This window comes from Astyanax mexicanus, chromosome 20 (genome assembly GCF_023375975.1).
Source record: "Astyanax mexicanus isolate ESR-SI-001 chromosome 20, AstMex3_surface, whole genome shotgun sequence".
Taxonomy (NCBI): Eukaryota; Metazoa; Chordata; class Actinopteri; order Characiformes; family Acestrorhamphidae; genus Astyanax; species Astyanax mexicanus.
In genome coordinates this window covers 9,787,083-9,802,540 of record NC_064427.1, presented here as the reverse complement: position 1 = coordinate 9,802,540, position 15,458 = coordinate 9,787,083, and positions in this window count along the sequence as shown.

Genomic DNA, 15,458 nt, shown 5'->3' with positions numbered 1-15,458 from the left:
TGGCTGGGTGCACAGCTTGGAGGACAAATGGCTTTTGGCTAGAAAAGATAATAAAAAGAAGTGCAGGTTTGGGACTGTGCTGCTTTATTGAGGTGACCTAACTGGCCATTACAGACACAACCAAACTCAAAGCTAAAAATACTGAGTGCTTTTTACTGAGTATAGTTGTTCCGTAGAGATAAAATGCTCCTGTAATGTGATTACTTATACAATAAACAGTAATAAACAGTAAATTACAATTAGTATAATTAGATTTACATTCCGCATTTGAAACCTGAATATGTGCACCTGTATATATGTAATAATATGCCTCATTTTTATGCTACCTGTCATGATAGCACATGCAAATGAAGATAGTTTATTACAACAAGTACCAATACAAAAGAGTGGTGGTCAGAACGAGCAGGGTCAATCACCAGTGAACAGCAGCAGCAAGAAGGAGCAAACATACCATAAACATGACCAAAACAGTCTGAGGGTCAAACACAGGCAAGGATATATAAGAGGGCAGGCAGAAATCAAAACAAGTTCAATAAGAAGAGAGTAGGTAGGTTGGTAGGTAGATAGATACTTTATTTATCCCGAAGGATATTTAGGCAGGGGATAAATGTGTTGTAAAGTGGTAAACCAACACAACTCAGCAGGGTGTGTGTGTAGTTAAGGTGTATTTATATGGGTATGGACAGGTGAATTCAATATTCTGGTGATTAGCTTTCTGTAGATTCCACGTGATGTCAGTATGTGGGGCATTTTGGGTTTTGTAGTCCAGAGAATGGAGATTGCATGTACTGTTGAGTGTGGAACAGAGAGAAGCACTTTCGGCACCAGGCGTGACACTACCAGTCAAAAGTTTTAGAACGCCGATATTTATAGTAGTCTATTCTCATTCATCTGGCACCCGTTCTCAGGTCTTCCTTCAACTCTAATAATTCATGTTGCCTTGCCATAAGCACGCTGGCCATTATTCAGCCTCACTCACAAGGTAACACATTAAAACTTGTACATTTTAGTTGTTTCCGCTAGCCTGTAGATCAGAGAGCTTAACTGCGATAAATTACAGTCTTTAACAGAATAACAAAATTTGTAGTGTTTTTTGGTTTGTTTGCTACAGTATCAGTATTTCTTAAGCATGAGTGCTCCCTTAACATGTACATATTTTATTGTATCTCTTTAAGGCAACAATATAGAATATTATATATTATATACTATATATTGTTCTATATACTATCCTCTAAAAAAATCACTAAACACCATTAAAGCCATTAATGTCTAAATAGCTGACAACACAAGCAGTGATGGAAATAATGGCGTTGAAATAAACAGCGTTACTAACGCTGCTACTTTTTTCAGTAATGAGTAATCGAACTAATTACTATGACTGTAACTATAACGCCGTTACCATTTCCGACACCCCGTTACTGCACGTTACTTTAGATGTTCAATTATTATTATTTTTTTTACAAAGCATACCTATCAAGTCTCCCGTTTCGTACGGAAACTACCGTATTTACCCCTCTTTCCCGCCGTCCTCCCGTATTAGTATTTATGACCGTATTAATGAGCGATTAATAAATATCTTAATGGCAATCATGGTGCCAGTTCAAGGAGAAAGTCCCCCTTTCAGGAGAAACAGCCAATCAGCTTGCTGGTTTTGCGGAGCGCAGGGGAAGGTCAGTGTGGGAAAGCTTCCCCATCGCTGTGAGTTCAGGCAGCTAGTTGGAGCAGCTGACGTTAAAACAGATCTGGATATACAGCGATTTTTCTAAAAGAAAGGTAACGGAGCTAACCATGTAAACTGTGATTACACTGTTTCTGGAGCTGTTTCTGCAGGTTAAAAAGACTCATCTCCCAATCAAAACAGATAGATCAAACCCATATATATATAATGTTCAACCTGCCCTGATGTACCTGATCAGCCAGTAACTTATGATTTGTTTTTACTTGTATTTACTAATTTAAGATTGCAGGACCTACTGTCAGCTATAATAAAGGAAAATTAATTTAGCTAACTAGTTTAATAGAAGCTGGATGTAGAGGATAGCCAGAATTTAGTACAGTACTTTGTGTTGGTAGTTTAAAGCAGTTTCTGAACTCTGCTCACTGCCTCTAAATTGTGTTTTCCACCGGATCCATCTGATCAGCTAATAAAGAATCCTTTACTGAGTTTACCTGTTCAAATCCCTTAGCCCACTGTGGACCATAACTCAGTCATTATGTAAATCCAGCAGTGTATTAGACCCATCGTGCCGCCCGAGCTGTTTTTGTTGCCTGCTAGAGGAATATTAAATAAAGATTATTAATTGTGTAGGTCCCTTAGAACTGATATTTGTGGATATTTGTTTTAATAATTTGTTCCTTTGTATTATAAAAGGTAAAAGAACGAAATCAGAAACAAGTGAATTGTTTACATTATCACATTGTTACATGAAATCCATTGTTGATGTACTGTTTTGCGTACTTTATTAAGGAATGGATTCACTGATGGAATATATCTGGTCCATGTCCTTTAGTAAAAGCTCATTTTGCAGAATTTGTGCACCCTTTGTTTAATTTGTTCATTTTAAATCCATTATATAAAAAAATATAAAAGAGTGCATCCCTGACAGGAAAGTGAAGACTTCATGCAAATATCTAGAAAAATGTTTTCATTTAACGTGTAACGTGCCCAACACTGAACACAAGTGAGTAAATGTAAATGTGAGGGGTGTACTCACTTTTGGGAGATACTGTAAGGGATTACAATGTTTGAGGGAGGACGTTTATAGGGAAAAACTGTACAACCTGGATACAAGATGAGAAAGAGGTACACATGTTCTGTATGGCGTCTTGCAACACATTTGCCAACAAATATCACAGCTGAGCCTGTGGTGTGCCAGATGGTCCCATAAATGCTTGATTGGCTGGAAATCTGGCAACAGGTCAGGCCAAGAAAGTGTGGTAGGGAAAACACTTCTTGGGAAACACTTGCTGTGTGTGGGCAAGAATTGTCCTGCTGAAAGATGGCAGTTGAAAGTCCTGCCATAAGAGACGGCAAATAGAGGTAGGTCCAAAAATATTTGGACAGTGAAACAGTAAAAAATCTTCATGATTTGGGCTCTGAATGCCACCACACTAGATTTAAAATAAAACATATTAGATGAAGTTGAAGTTTAGACTACCAGGTTTACTTCAAGCGGTTGGAGTAAAATTATCCTATGAAGCATTTAGGAATTACAACCTTCTCATTTCAGGTGCTCAAATGTATTTGGACTTTAATTCCCTTAATAATGCATAATTAATTAATCAGGTAAAAGGTCTTGAGATGGTTTCAGATGTGATATTTGCATTTGGAAGCTGTTATTATGAACCCACATGTGGTCAAAGAAACTATCAATGGAAAAGACACAGACCTTTATTAGTCTGAAAAAAGAAGAAATCATCAGAGAGACCCTGGTGAAAAAAATACATATTTAATTGTACTTAAAACATATTGAGAAATGTCTAAGTATGCTATAAACATTTATGTACCTACTTAAAATATATTAAAAGTGTAACGCGGGAACCAGACGGGAGACGGACGTAAATGCGGGTAAGACCAGACTTTATTAAATAACAAAGAAACAAATAAACAAACAGGGGAATAACGGATATAAATAGGTGCATAAACAAACAGGGAAAAAACGTGAAACAGATAATAACAAAACAGGGCGAGGAAATATATACAAGGGATAAATACGTAAATATATACAACATAAACAAAGAAACAAACAGGAACTAAACGTGACTAGAAATAACGTGACCGATAACCAAACAAGAAAACAAACTAGAAATATACAGGGAATAAACGGAGATAAATACAAAACGAAGAACTAGAGAACGTGGAAATAACTATAGCGAACGTGGCAAGACAAACAACGGGGGAAGGTGCAAAGACCGACAGCAAACGTGGACTAACAAGTACTATTTATACTAAACATGAAACAATGAACACCTGGGGAAACAGGTAACGAGGGGCGGAGCTACAAATTAGAAACACATATGGAAAAGTACTGAGACGGGAGACACAGGGGAGCACAGGTCACGTGGGGAATGCACACAGAGACACGAGACGAGGCCAAGACGTGACAAAAAGTACATTCATATTATGCTCTTATCAAATGTTTGGAAGTAAACTTTGATCATACTTTTTAAAAAGTACAATATAGCGTATTTAAAAAAAAATAGACTACTATGAAGTACACTTTTAGTTTAATGTAATTCAATATACTTCTAAAATACTTATTTCTGAATATACTTTTGTACATTTTTAGCAAAAACAACAGTAGTTACAATAGTTCACTTAAAGTGCAATGTATCATGTAACGTGTTTAGAAAGTAAATTAAATTACTAATTTAAAAAAAAATTAAGTAAACAAAAAATTGTAGTAAAGTATATTTAAATACCAAATACCAATATACTAGAAGTGTGCTACTTACAAAAGACAGGAACAAAAAGCATATTTGTACTTGTAAAGTAAATATATTTCACATCAATTATTAGTACATTCCTAAAAGACCTAATATGGGGTTACATACATGAAGTAGTATGTTCAAATATTTCTTAAATATATTTAAAATAGCAACATTTTAGAACAGTTAAATACACTTAGCACAATTTAGGTAAGACTGTTGTAATGTTTTTATACAATTAAAGTATAATAAGTAACAGTTTGATACATCCTCTGAAAAAAAGAGCTGAAAAAAAGTGTTGAGCTTCCAGAGCTCAAAAAGGCCTGGAAGTCCACGGAAGACAACAGTAGGTGATGATCACAGAATCCATTCTGAACACTTACTGTATCAGTATCTAACTCCACTATAAAGGGAAGAAGACTTCATGAGAGTGAACACAGAGGGTTCACCATAAGACTTTACTGAAAAAAAGAAAAGAAAAAAACATCTGGAGGAATCAGCCAAGATCAGGAATAGTGTTCTTTGGACAGGTAAAACTAAGATCAACCTATACCAGAATGATGGGAGGACGAAAGTATGGGGAAGATTTGGAATGGCTTGACACAAAGCTCTGTAAAACATGGTGGTGGTGGATCACAAGCGTTTATTGAAGACGTGACAGAAGACAGAAGCAAATGGATGAATTCTGAAGTGTACATGGATTTACTTTCTGCTCAGATTCAACCAAATGTAGCAAGGTCGATTGGATGGCGCTTCACAGTACAGATGGACAATGACCCAAAACATACTGCGAAAGCAACACAGGAGTTTTTATAAATAAAGTAATGGAATATTCTATGTCCAAGATCACTAGATCTTGCTTAGGACAAAACTAAAGGTAAAAAGATGCATAAACCAGCAACAACTGAAGACAGCTGCATTCTGCGGCCTAACAAAAAAATCATAAAGGAAGTAACCAAGTGTTTGGTGATGTTTATCGGTCCCAAACTTCAGGTATTTATTGCCTACAAAGGATTCTCAACAATTAAACAAACAAAATAAATAAATAAATTTGCTCTATGGTAAAGTTAATTTGTCTAATGCCTTTTAGACCCTGAATTGAGGAGGCTTTGTAGAATTTTTTTGTAATTCTGAAACACTTAGATATTTTTGTTCAACCCCTTAAATGAAACCTAAATATCTACGCTTTAATGACATTTAATTTATTTAATGGCAAAGCAAGTGTGCTCAAATCATGAGGATTGTATCACTGTCCAAATATTTATGGGCCTAACTGTATGACCCCAGCATATATTTATTTTCTAATTCCCCCCCATTTTCTCCTCAATTTTGCTCAACCAATTACCCAACCCACTCATTACGACTCCCCCTATCACTAGTAATGCCCCAACACACCAGGAGGGTGAAGACTAGCACATGCTTTCTCCGATACATGTGAAGTCAGCCACCGCTCCTTTTCGAGCTGCTGCTGATGCAGCATTGCCGAGTAGCATCACAGCGCTCTCGAAGGAAAGTGCAGCGACTCGCTTCTGATACATCAGCTCACAGACGCCCTGTGCTGCGGACATCATCCTTTAGTTTTGTGGGGAGAGAGCGCCATCTACCTACCCGGAGGGAGCAGTGCCAATTTTGCTCACTCTCAGCACCGCTCATAGTGGCAGCGCTTTAGACTGCTGGACCACTCTGCGCCCCGACCAAAATATGGTCGACCAGAATATTTTTTACATACGACTGAGCTGTTAGTGCCCCTTGAAACACTACTAGGAGTGACTGAATGTTTTATGCAAAGGCTTTTCAGATCATCCAACCAGCAGTTGATGCAGGCCTTTGTCGGTACCTAAACAGACGTTGGACTTATCGCCAAAGTCAATATGGTTCCAGTCTATAGCAGTCTCTCTGTGTCAAACATTTGCTCTGTCTCACTTGATTGTTTCAAACAAAGTGTGCGAATGAGCCCGATATTGCAATGTCTTGATTTCTGGGATATTGTAGATGATTTTTTGTGGGCATCAGGCAGCTGCTATCAATATGCAGGAGAATCACAGAAGTCCTGGGAATAGTAAGATACAGGTATTATTATTATCATTATCATTATTATTATTATTATTATTATTATTACAAGTAGGTATTGTATAGAACCTGTAACTCCACCCAACCTGCTGTTTACACACAAACACATGCCCACACCAGCTGCAACAGGCCAGCTTCTTCTCCACTCCTTTATCTCTCCATCTGTGAATTCGGCTCAGAGATATTTGGGCGTCCCAGAAGCTCGAAGAGTTTCAAAATAACCTACTGTTATCTCGCTGTGTCTGCTTCCCTCTCTCTCTCTATCTCTCTCTCTCTCTCTCTTTCTCTTCATCTCTCCACCCTCTAGGCTCGCTAGTTCTCCCTTTCGTCTGCTTTATCAGTATTTACTGGAGCTGTTTTGGGGGATGAAAGGGGCTCTTGCTAGATTAGCTCTGATGATAACAGAGAAGTTATGATCACGCCAAAGAAGCACCAAGACAGTCTCTCTCTCTGCTTAGCTTTCAGATTCAGTGTCAAATTAATCTTTTCATATGTATGTTTTCTCCTCTTTAATTTCTTGGGGTGGGAGCTGGGGCGGAGGGGGGCAGTGCAGTGAATGAGAAAAGCAGGACGAGAATCTAAAGAGAGGATTGAGTCGGATTTGGAGACGTTTAACCTGCAGGCATGGCAAAGTGCTACTGAACTCTCTTCAAACGCCTCCCTCGCCGACTCTGTCATAGCACATATTCGCAGGGGCGGAACAAAAACATGCTTTATAACAGCTATCGTCTTTAACTGTCTCTGTACCACCTCTCCTACTGCACACAACTGCCTGCTCCTCACAGCCCCACTGTCTGGGTATTTACTATCATTTATCAAAGCATTACACAGCACTTATATCCAAATGTCCTAATACTTTTTTTTAATCAAAGAAGTTTGCAAAACTAGCAGCACTCAAAAGGAATTGTTAAATTCCTACAATTCTAACACAAATATTCCTTGATTTTAACCATTCCATTGTAGCTCTGGTCGTATGTTTAGGGTCATTGTCTTGCTGGAAGGTGAATCTCCATCCTAGACTCAATTCTTTTGCAGCTTCCAACAGGTCAGGCATAGCGCTTTGCATTTAGGCCAACAAGTTTAACTTTGCTCTCATTGGCAAACTGAAAATAGCATTTCTTAAGACTTATAGTTGCTCTGTCGACCGATTCTTCCACCTGAGCTGTGGATTTCCGCAGCTCCTCCAGAGTGACCATGGGTCTTTTGGCTGCTTCTCTGACTAGTGCTCTCCTTGCCCGATCTTTTACTTTGGGTGCAAGTAGAGTGTGGTAGAATACGTCCAACAGCATCCCACTCATTAGGAATGGGTCTTTCTTAAGTGCAAGCTCTTGAGATGGCAGCAGTACATGGACAAGCATCATCCAGAGTGTACACTTTGACTTTGGCGGATTGCTATTTCAGGAGCGCAGCTACCTGGCTGCATCCAACACTTCTCAGCAGAGGAAACTGAGATGCTCCTTTAATATGAAGGTGCGAGAGCAGATCATGTACACCAGGCGAAGCAATAAAATAGCGTTATTTTATTTATTATTCTGTTTATTGTTGATGTCAAAGTTTGCATAGCTGCCAACTGGCACGTTATGGATTTGTGCACTACTGCATGTGTATGTGTTTGCATAATAAGCTGGGGTGTATGCACGTTGTGCATGCACCTGGTGACAATTCACTGCCAAGATAGCAATGAATATCTAACTGTTGAGTCCATATAGATTTTTTTTTTTCAGTCAGTGGCACACCGGTATTTTCCGTTGCTAAGATAGCAATAGTCATTCCAGGTGACTCTATCTCATAAAGCTGACTGAGAAAATGCCAAGATGTGCAAAACTGGCATCTAAGCAAGGATGCTCATACATTAGCTCTTAAGCTTGCATCTTCTCCAACAACCTCACAACACCTGGAATGTCGGCTTTCCCAGAGTTTCAGAATTGGGTTTTCTTCCACAGAATGGTAAGAGCAGACATATGGATGTTTGAATGGATCTTTTACCTATTTAATGCTCCTTTAGCATTAGCCGCAGTTCCTCTTCTGTGGAAGGTGGTAGGTATTAGTAAGCTAGCGAGCTGTGGTGTCCCCACATACTCTCTAAATAACTGTACATGATATTAAATTGCCTGGGGCTCTGAGTGGTCCAGCAGACTAAGGCGATGATACTATGATCAAGAGATTTCTGGTTCAAATCCTTGTCATGCAGCTTGCCATCATCTGCCGGTGCCCTGAGAGAGCACAAGTGACCTTGCTCTCTCTGGGTGAGTAGATGGCACTCTCTTCCCACAACACTTCTAGGGTGACGTCGATCAGCAGAAGGCATCTGTGAGCTGATGTATCAGAACCAAGTCACTGCACTTTCCTCCAAACTCGCTTGAAAAGAGGTGGTGCTTAGCTTCGCACGTGTTGGAGAAAACATGTGCTAGTTTTCACTAGTGATGTATAGAGGTGTATTTAGTATACAGCTGGCAGGAAATAAGCTGGCCTTACAAATGCATAAGAAAAAAGCTTTTGAAAGTAGGCGTGGTGGTGGATAGCATTACAGTAGTTTCTCACTTTCTCACATATGAATGAGGGCATTTCTTGTACCTAAATCTGAGCAACACCAGCGCCGGTTTGAATCCTCTTCATCTCCGTGGCAGAAACACAGATCACACCTCAGCGCTTCAGGGTTAATCAATCATTCATCACTCCAAGACAGAATTCAGCACCAATTCATCATTAGCCACTAATTAATGGGCTGCTGGACGAGTTCTGAGAGCAGGATGGCGCATGTAGTCATTACAGATCTGAGGCCTACACTGAACTTTCCCCACTTTTCCAATCAAATCACGTTTGAGGTGTGCGGGATAACGAGTGACTGATGATCATCTGACGAGTCTGTAATCTGTGTTAATGCAGGACTAATGCTGAAAAGCCCAGGCTTGCTAAAGTGTAACGAGGAAACAGCTGTAACATATGGACACACATGAACATTCCTTCCTTTCCTCCCCTTTTCTCTCTCTCTCTCTCACACACACACACACACACACAGCCTTGTGAAATATTAGGGCTCATGACTGGAGCCTAATTACAAGTCTGGGTAAACATCAGGCAAATGAGAATGAAACGCGTATCTGCCACTCTCGCCTAATGAGCTGCTGACCCAGAGGTCACACAAATTATAAATATCATTTCCCAAAAAAGGGGGAGAGTTATATAACGGAAAAAGAGGGATTACAGAAGAATACTTCCTGTCGTTCCAGCAGGGCAATGATGAATAGAGCGAAGAGACATACAGAAAGAAAGAGCATTTGAATTACGATTGGAAATGAATGAAGAAAAAAGATACATCACTAAAGTTAAACATTTTATATCATCACTGTCATGCCTTTATTTTTTATTTTAAAAACATATAATAACTATTTTTGTCACTTTTTAATATAATGTTAATTTCATGATGAAATGATGAATAAAAAGCCACAAAATGACTTATAAAAACTCTGTATATTGATTTCCATTAAAGGTTAGGTTAAGGTTGTAAAGTTAAGGTGTAGATTAAAGTTAGGTTAAAGTAAAATTAAGGTTAGCATTACGTATTGATTGGCAAGTAGGTTACGGTTAGTATAGACTAGAAAATGAATGTAGATTAAGCCATAGGTTAAGATTAGATTAATGTGTAGCTTCAAGTTAGGTTAAAGTTAAGTTAAGTTTAGGATGAGTTGTAGATTAAAATGCAGGTTAAGGTTAATATACAGTATATACCTTAGCCTGTGTCTGTTCCATGTGCTTCTGTCCTCTGTTTTCCTGTCTTGTGTTCCCAACCATGAGCTTTTAAAGCACATGGTCTTGTTTTGTTATTGTCCTGTATCCGCCCTAGCCATTAGTGTTGTCTTGTTTGTAACCCTGCCCCTCGTTACCAACCCTAGGTGTTTCTTACCCTCCTTGTGTATATAAGCCTCTTTGTTTTAGTGTTTCTTGTGGAGTCTTTTTTTTTGTGTTAAATATGTCATGGTTGCGCGTCTGGTTTGTTTGGTCTTTGATTCCAGGGTTGTTTCTGCTATTTAGTTTCTTGTTTTCTTCATTTTGATTAGTCTTTATTATTGTCTGTAAATATTAGTTTTCCCAGTCTTGTTTATTAGTTTTTTGCGTTTTGCGTTTTTTTTTTATCTTGTTTGTTTAACAAATTAGATTCCTGCATTTATGTCTGTCCTCTGACTTTTCCTGTCTTGTGGCAGTAGACTAAAGGGTAGGTTAAGACTAGATTAAATTGTAGATTAACATTAGGTTAAAATAAAGTTAAGGTTAAGATTAGATTTAGATTAAAATATAGCCTAAGTTAATATAGATTGGGTTTAGCTGTAGGTTAAGATTATGGTGGCTCATCATTATTGATTAAAGTGGAGGTTAAGATTAGTACATATTTGGTTTAGGTGTGGATTAAGGTATATGGTTACTGTTAGGTTAAGGTTAGGTTTAGATGTGCATTATGCTGTGGGTAAAGGTTAGATTTTAGGTCACTTGTATAAAGTAAATATCAGAATGAATGTACAATAGAACAATGACTAGGAATAAAATATTTGTACACTGGGTCTCATGCTAAGTGTTATTTTAGTTTTAACTAAAAGCACTGCTAATTTTAATTTGAAAGTGATTTCACTGTCTCAGACGAATTCCTACTTTCTGAATAAGTCTTTTTCTCGTCTTGGCTTTAAAGTTATCACACGTTTTTAGTCTTGGCTCATGCAAATTGTGAAAAGGAAAAAAATTGCAAATAAGCAGTAGCTGAGCACCAAAGAAATCTGTACCCTTCATTTAACTAAAGCTGAGTCCTCCTTGTACTAAACAACGGCATGTGTATTGCAGAGTAATGAAAAATTGTAAAACTGTTAAACATGGGAGTGGAAGGTTCATTCGATGGAGGGGCATCTTAATGGATGGCACAAGAAGTTACGATGCCCAATACAAGAAAATTCTTGAACAAATACTCCTTCAGACCTCATGCTCTTTTAACATGACAATGACCTGAAGCATACAGCCAGAAACAGGAAAATTTCACGAGTGGCCCAGTCTTCAATTCTATCAAACATATGTGGAGAGACCTGAAGATGGCAGTTCACAAATGCTCACCATCCAGACTGATGAAACCTGAGAGGACATGTCATGAAGACGGGGATAAATCACCCAAATCCAGGTGTGCAAAGCTTGTAGAGACATTTCCTGTAATTGCCGCCAAAGGGGGACTCAACACAGGACTCCACATTTTGACGTGGTACAAACATAAACATGTATATGAAAGCAACATAGAGAAGGCAAGATGGACAGAGAGAGAGAGAGAGAGAGAGGTAATATGAATATGAGAGAGAAAGACAGAGAGACAGAATTGGGCCAGATGGGTCAGGCCAGGCAGACCCGGGGCAGGTGGAGGGAAGGGAGGAAGGATACGTCTTCAGTGTTTGTGGAGAGTAATCGCTTTGGAAAAGCAGAGCGAGGCTAGGTTCGAGCCCTGGCTGTAACACAGAATCAAACGGACATATAAAGATGATTGGTGTAGAAACCCCTGCAGCCACTTAACATCTTCAGATCAAAACTTACAAGACAGCCAGCCTACACACTTAGCTTTACACAAAGTTCTCGCCATCTTTCATGGAAAGGTGGAAATTTTCTTGTTCTTTGTGAAATACTATAGGTCTCATATGAAATATGTTTCTCAGCCTCCCCTGTCTGCAGTAGCTAGTAAAAGAAAATCCTCAGAAATACGAGTTGATCAGAGAGACGTTAGGTCTCTACGTCAACCCGTGACTTCATGACCTCACCCACCTCAGCTCTGCACCGCCCACAGGCAGTGCCAAACCCAGGCTGGAGCAGAGCAGACACTGTCGCGTTAGCTAATGAAGAGCTAACAGCTCTGACTCTGTTTACAGCTTCCGTTTACAGAGCTAGTTAGCGTTAGCTATCTTGTGTAAGTAACTATAGGTTTAAATCGGATCTCCGGTTGATTCCACATTTTACCTAGACCATAAATATATACTAGGAAAGCATGGTTTGACAAGGTAGCACAACTCGACAGAACACCAGTCAAAATCTCATCTTTTTGCAGCGCAAAACTAAGTTCAGACAGAGTGCGGCTACAAATATAAGCACATAAAACCCAGTTCAGTTAAATAAGATGAGGAAGGACATGTAAAGTTAATCAAATATTATCAAAAGTAAAGGATTGTCATGGTATGTACAGAATGGCAGACACGTGCAGATACTGATAAAAGAATGAAAAGTTTGTTATAACAATAAACAGATGTAATCGTAGCCGATACAGAAAAATGGGTGATCACCAGTAAACAGAGCAATGAAGACAAAACCATACCATAAATGAGAAACAGTCCAGAGTTCATACACGAGAGATCCAATATCAGAGGTAATCCAAGAGGCAGTAGTGAAAACACAGTCCAGGTAATACACAAGCAATCCAGTATCAGAGGCAAAGGCAACAATCGACGTCGAGAAAACAGATGTGACAAGGATAGGTGTGCTGTGAAACTAATGTCACTTTGTCAGTAGCTTTATCCGTTCTAGTATTAAAGACAATGAACAGACGGCATATATGGATACTGCTGAACATGTTCCAGTCTGTTTATATATTACTGTGAGTAACTAGTGGGAGAGACCTACTTGAGGGAGATTCTGATAAAGTGTGGTTGTACTTCCCTGCATTGACCGTCACAGAATTTAAATGGCCTCTCAAAGTTTGCCATTGCATTCAGTTTATATCCAGACGTCTGGGGGCCTCAGGCCAGCTGCTCGGGCCAGCAGTTGCTTGGTTTGCTTGGACTTGTTGCAAATGGTCTGTGCATGCAGCAAAAACTGTAAAACTGTTCTCTGTTCTTCTACCACCATTACCAAGATTAATTCATTAAAAAAATAGAAAGAAAAAAAAAGTAAATCAGGAGAAGCCTCCAGACTGACGTCCACCTGTAAATTGGGATTCATGGCCTCGCCCATCTTGGCTTGTGACCTCCCACTGCAGAGCCATGGAGGGAGAGTCACAGTGCTGTTAGCCAATCAGAGGTGAATATTCATGATTTAGAGCCAAAATTCTGACGTTCTTCCACACCCACTCCTCTACTGAACTAAAACAGCCTGAAACAAGAGCGCTTTTTCAAAAACAACTCATTCATTCATGACATCCATTCATACTAGAGAGCATCAAATCAAATTAGAGATGAATTTTATTTACGCCCCAAAATCAGTAGTCCTCCTTCTATGGTCTAGAAGGTCCTGATGGTTCCTGCTGCAGTGGTTTACTGTAATCAAAGCTGATTGTGGGGAAAAAAAAGAATGCTGCATTCCCGAGTAAAATTACTAATCTAATGAAAGCTGAGCTATACATTAACCTAAGCATGGGGGCGGGGCAGTCACTGCTGTTATCTGCAGCTTTCCTGCATCAATAGAAACTGCATTAGGGGCCGGCACCTTTGGCTGTCAGCTGTCAATCAGTGGCTGATGGATAATGACCTTGCTCTCTGTCTCAGAAGCGGATGTAAATCAAGCCTGTGGTTTTTCTGGACGTTTGTGCAGCAGTTTTGTGGGAGACGGCAAATAAAATCTGATTGATTGAGCGGCCGGTGGGATGAGGGATCACCCGCCGGGATGGGGGTGCTGTTTTTTTACATTGTGGATGCAGCTTAACATTGCTGCGAGGGAAACAGCAGTGGCAGTAATGATTAAACTCGTGAGTCTCTTAGTGTGGAACATGAGCATCATCTATGCTAACTAAAAACAGTGAGGATGAGGGCTTCTGTTGTCCTCCGAGCTCCACCTCTTCTTCTCCACCCTTCCCTTAATTTTTCAGTTTTACCTTTTCTTTACTACTTTTCTTCTGACACTCTTACTCTGCCTCTTCTCCAACAGCCTCCTCTCTGCTACCCAGCTTCACCTCTACGCTTTCTACCCCTACCATCCACCTCCAAGCTCCACCCCTTTCCTTTCCGACGATCAGCTCTGCTTCTTCTCCACCACCCTCCCTTTCAACTCTGCTTCTTTTCTTTCATCCTCTTCTCCATTACCCTCCCCTACCTTTTTCCTTCTGACTCTGACTTAGGTCTGTCTCCTTTCCACCCCTTTCCCTTGACTATCCTCTCTACTTCTTCTCCAACCCTCCCTGTAACCTCTTAACTCCATATGTCCTCCACCACCTTATTTTGTTTCATCCTCCTTTTACACCTTTACCTCTTCTCTTCCACCCTCCCTTACATCTCCATCCTGTTCCTCACCACTTTCCTTCTGACTCTCAGCTCCGCTTCTTTTCTTCCATTCTCTCTTTTTCTTATCAGCGCTACCTCTTCTCCATTACCCTCTTCTACCTTTTCCCTTCTGACACTTAGGTCTGCCTCTTCTCTACCCCTTTCCATTGACACTCCTTTCTCCACCTTCTTCTCCAACCCTCCCTGTAACCTCTCAACTCAATATGTCCTCCACCAACCTCTTCTTTTTTATCCTCCTTTTACACATTTACCTCTTCTCCTCCACCCTCCATTCCACCTTTCAATTCCCAAGGCTCTAGCTTTTCCCCACCACTTTCCCTCTGACTCAAACTACGCCTTGTTTCAACCACCCTCTCCTTAATCCTGTAGCTCCACCTCTTCTCCTTCACCCTCTCTTTCACCATCCAACTCTTTCTCTTCTATTCTGACTCTCAGCTTTGCTTCTTTTCTTCCATCCTCTCTTTTTCTTACCAGCACCACCTCTTCTCCATTACCCTCCCCTTACCTTTTTCCTTCTAACTCTTAAGTCTGCCTCTTCTCAACCACTTTTCCTTGACCATCCGCTCTACTTCTTCTCCAACCCTCTCTGTAACCTGTAAACTTCACATGTCCTCCACCACCCTCTTCTCTTACATCCTTATTTTACAGCTTTACCTCCTTTCCTCCATCCTCCCTTCCATCTTACAACCACCCCTTTCCCTCTGACTCAAACTATGCCTTGTCTCCAACACACTC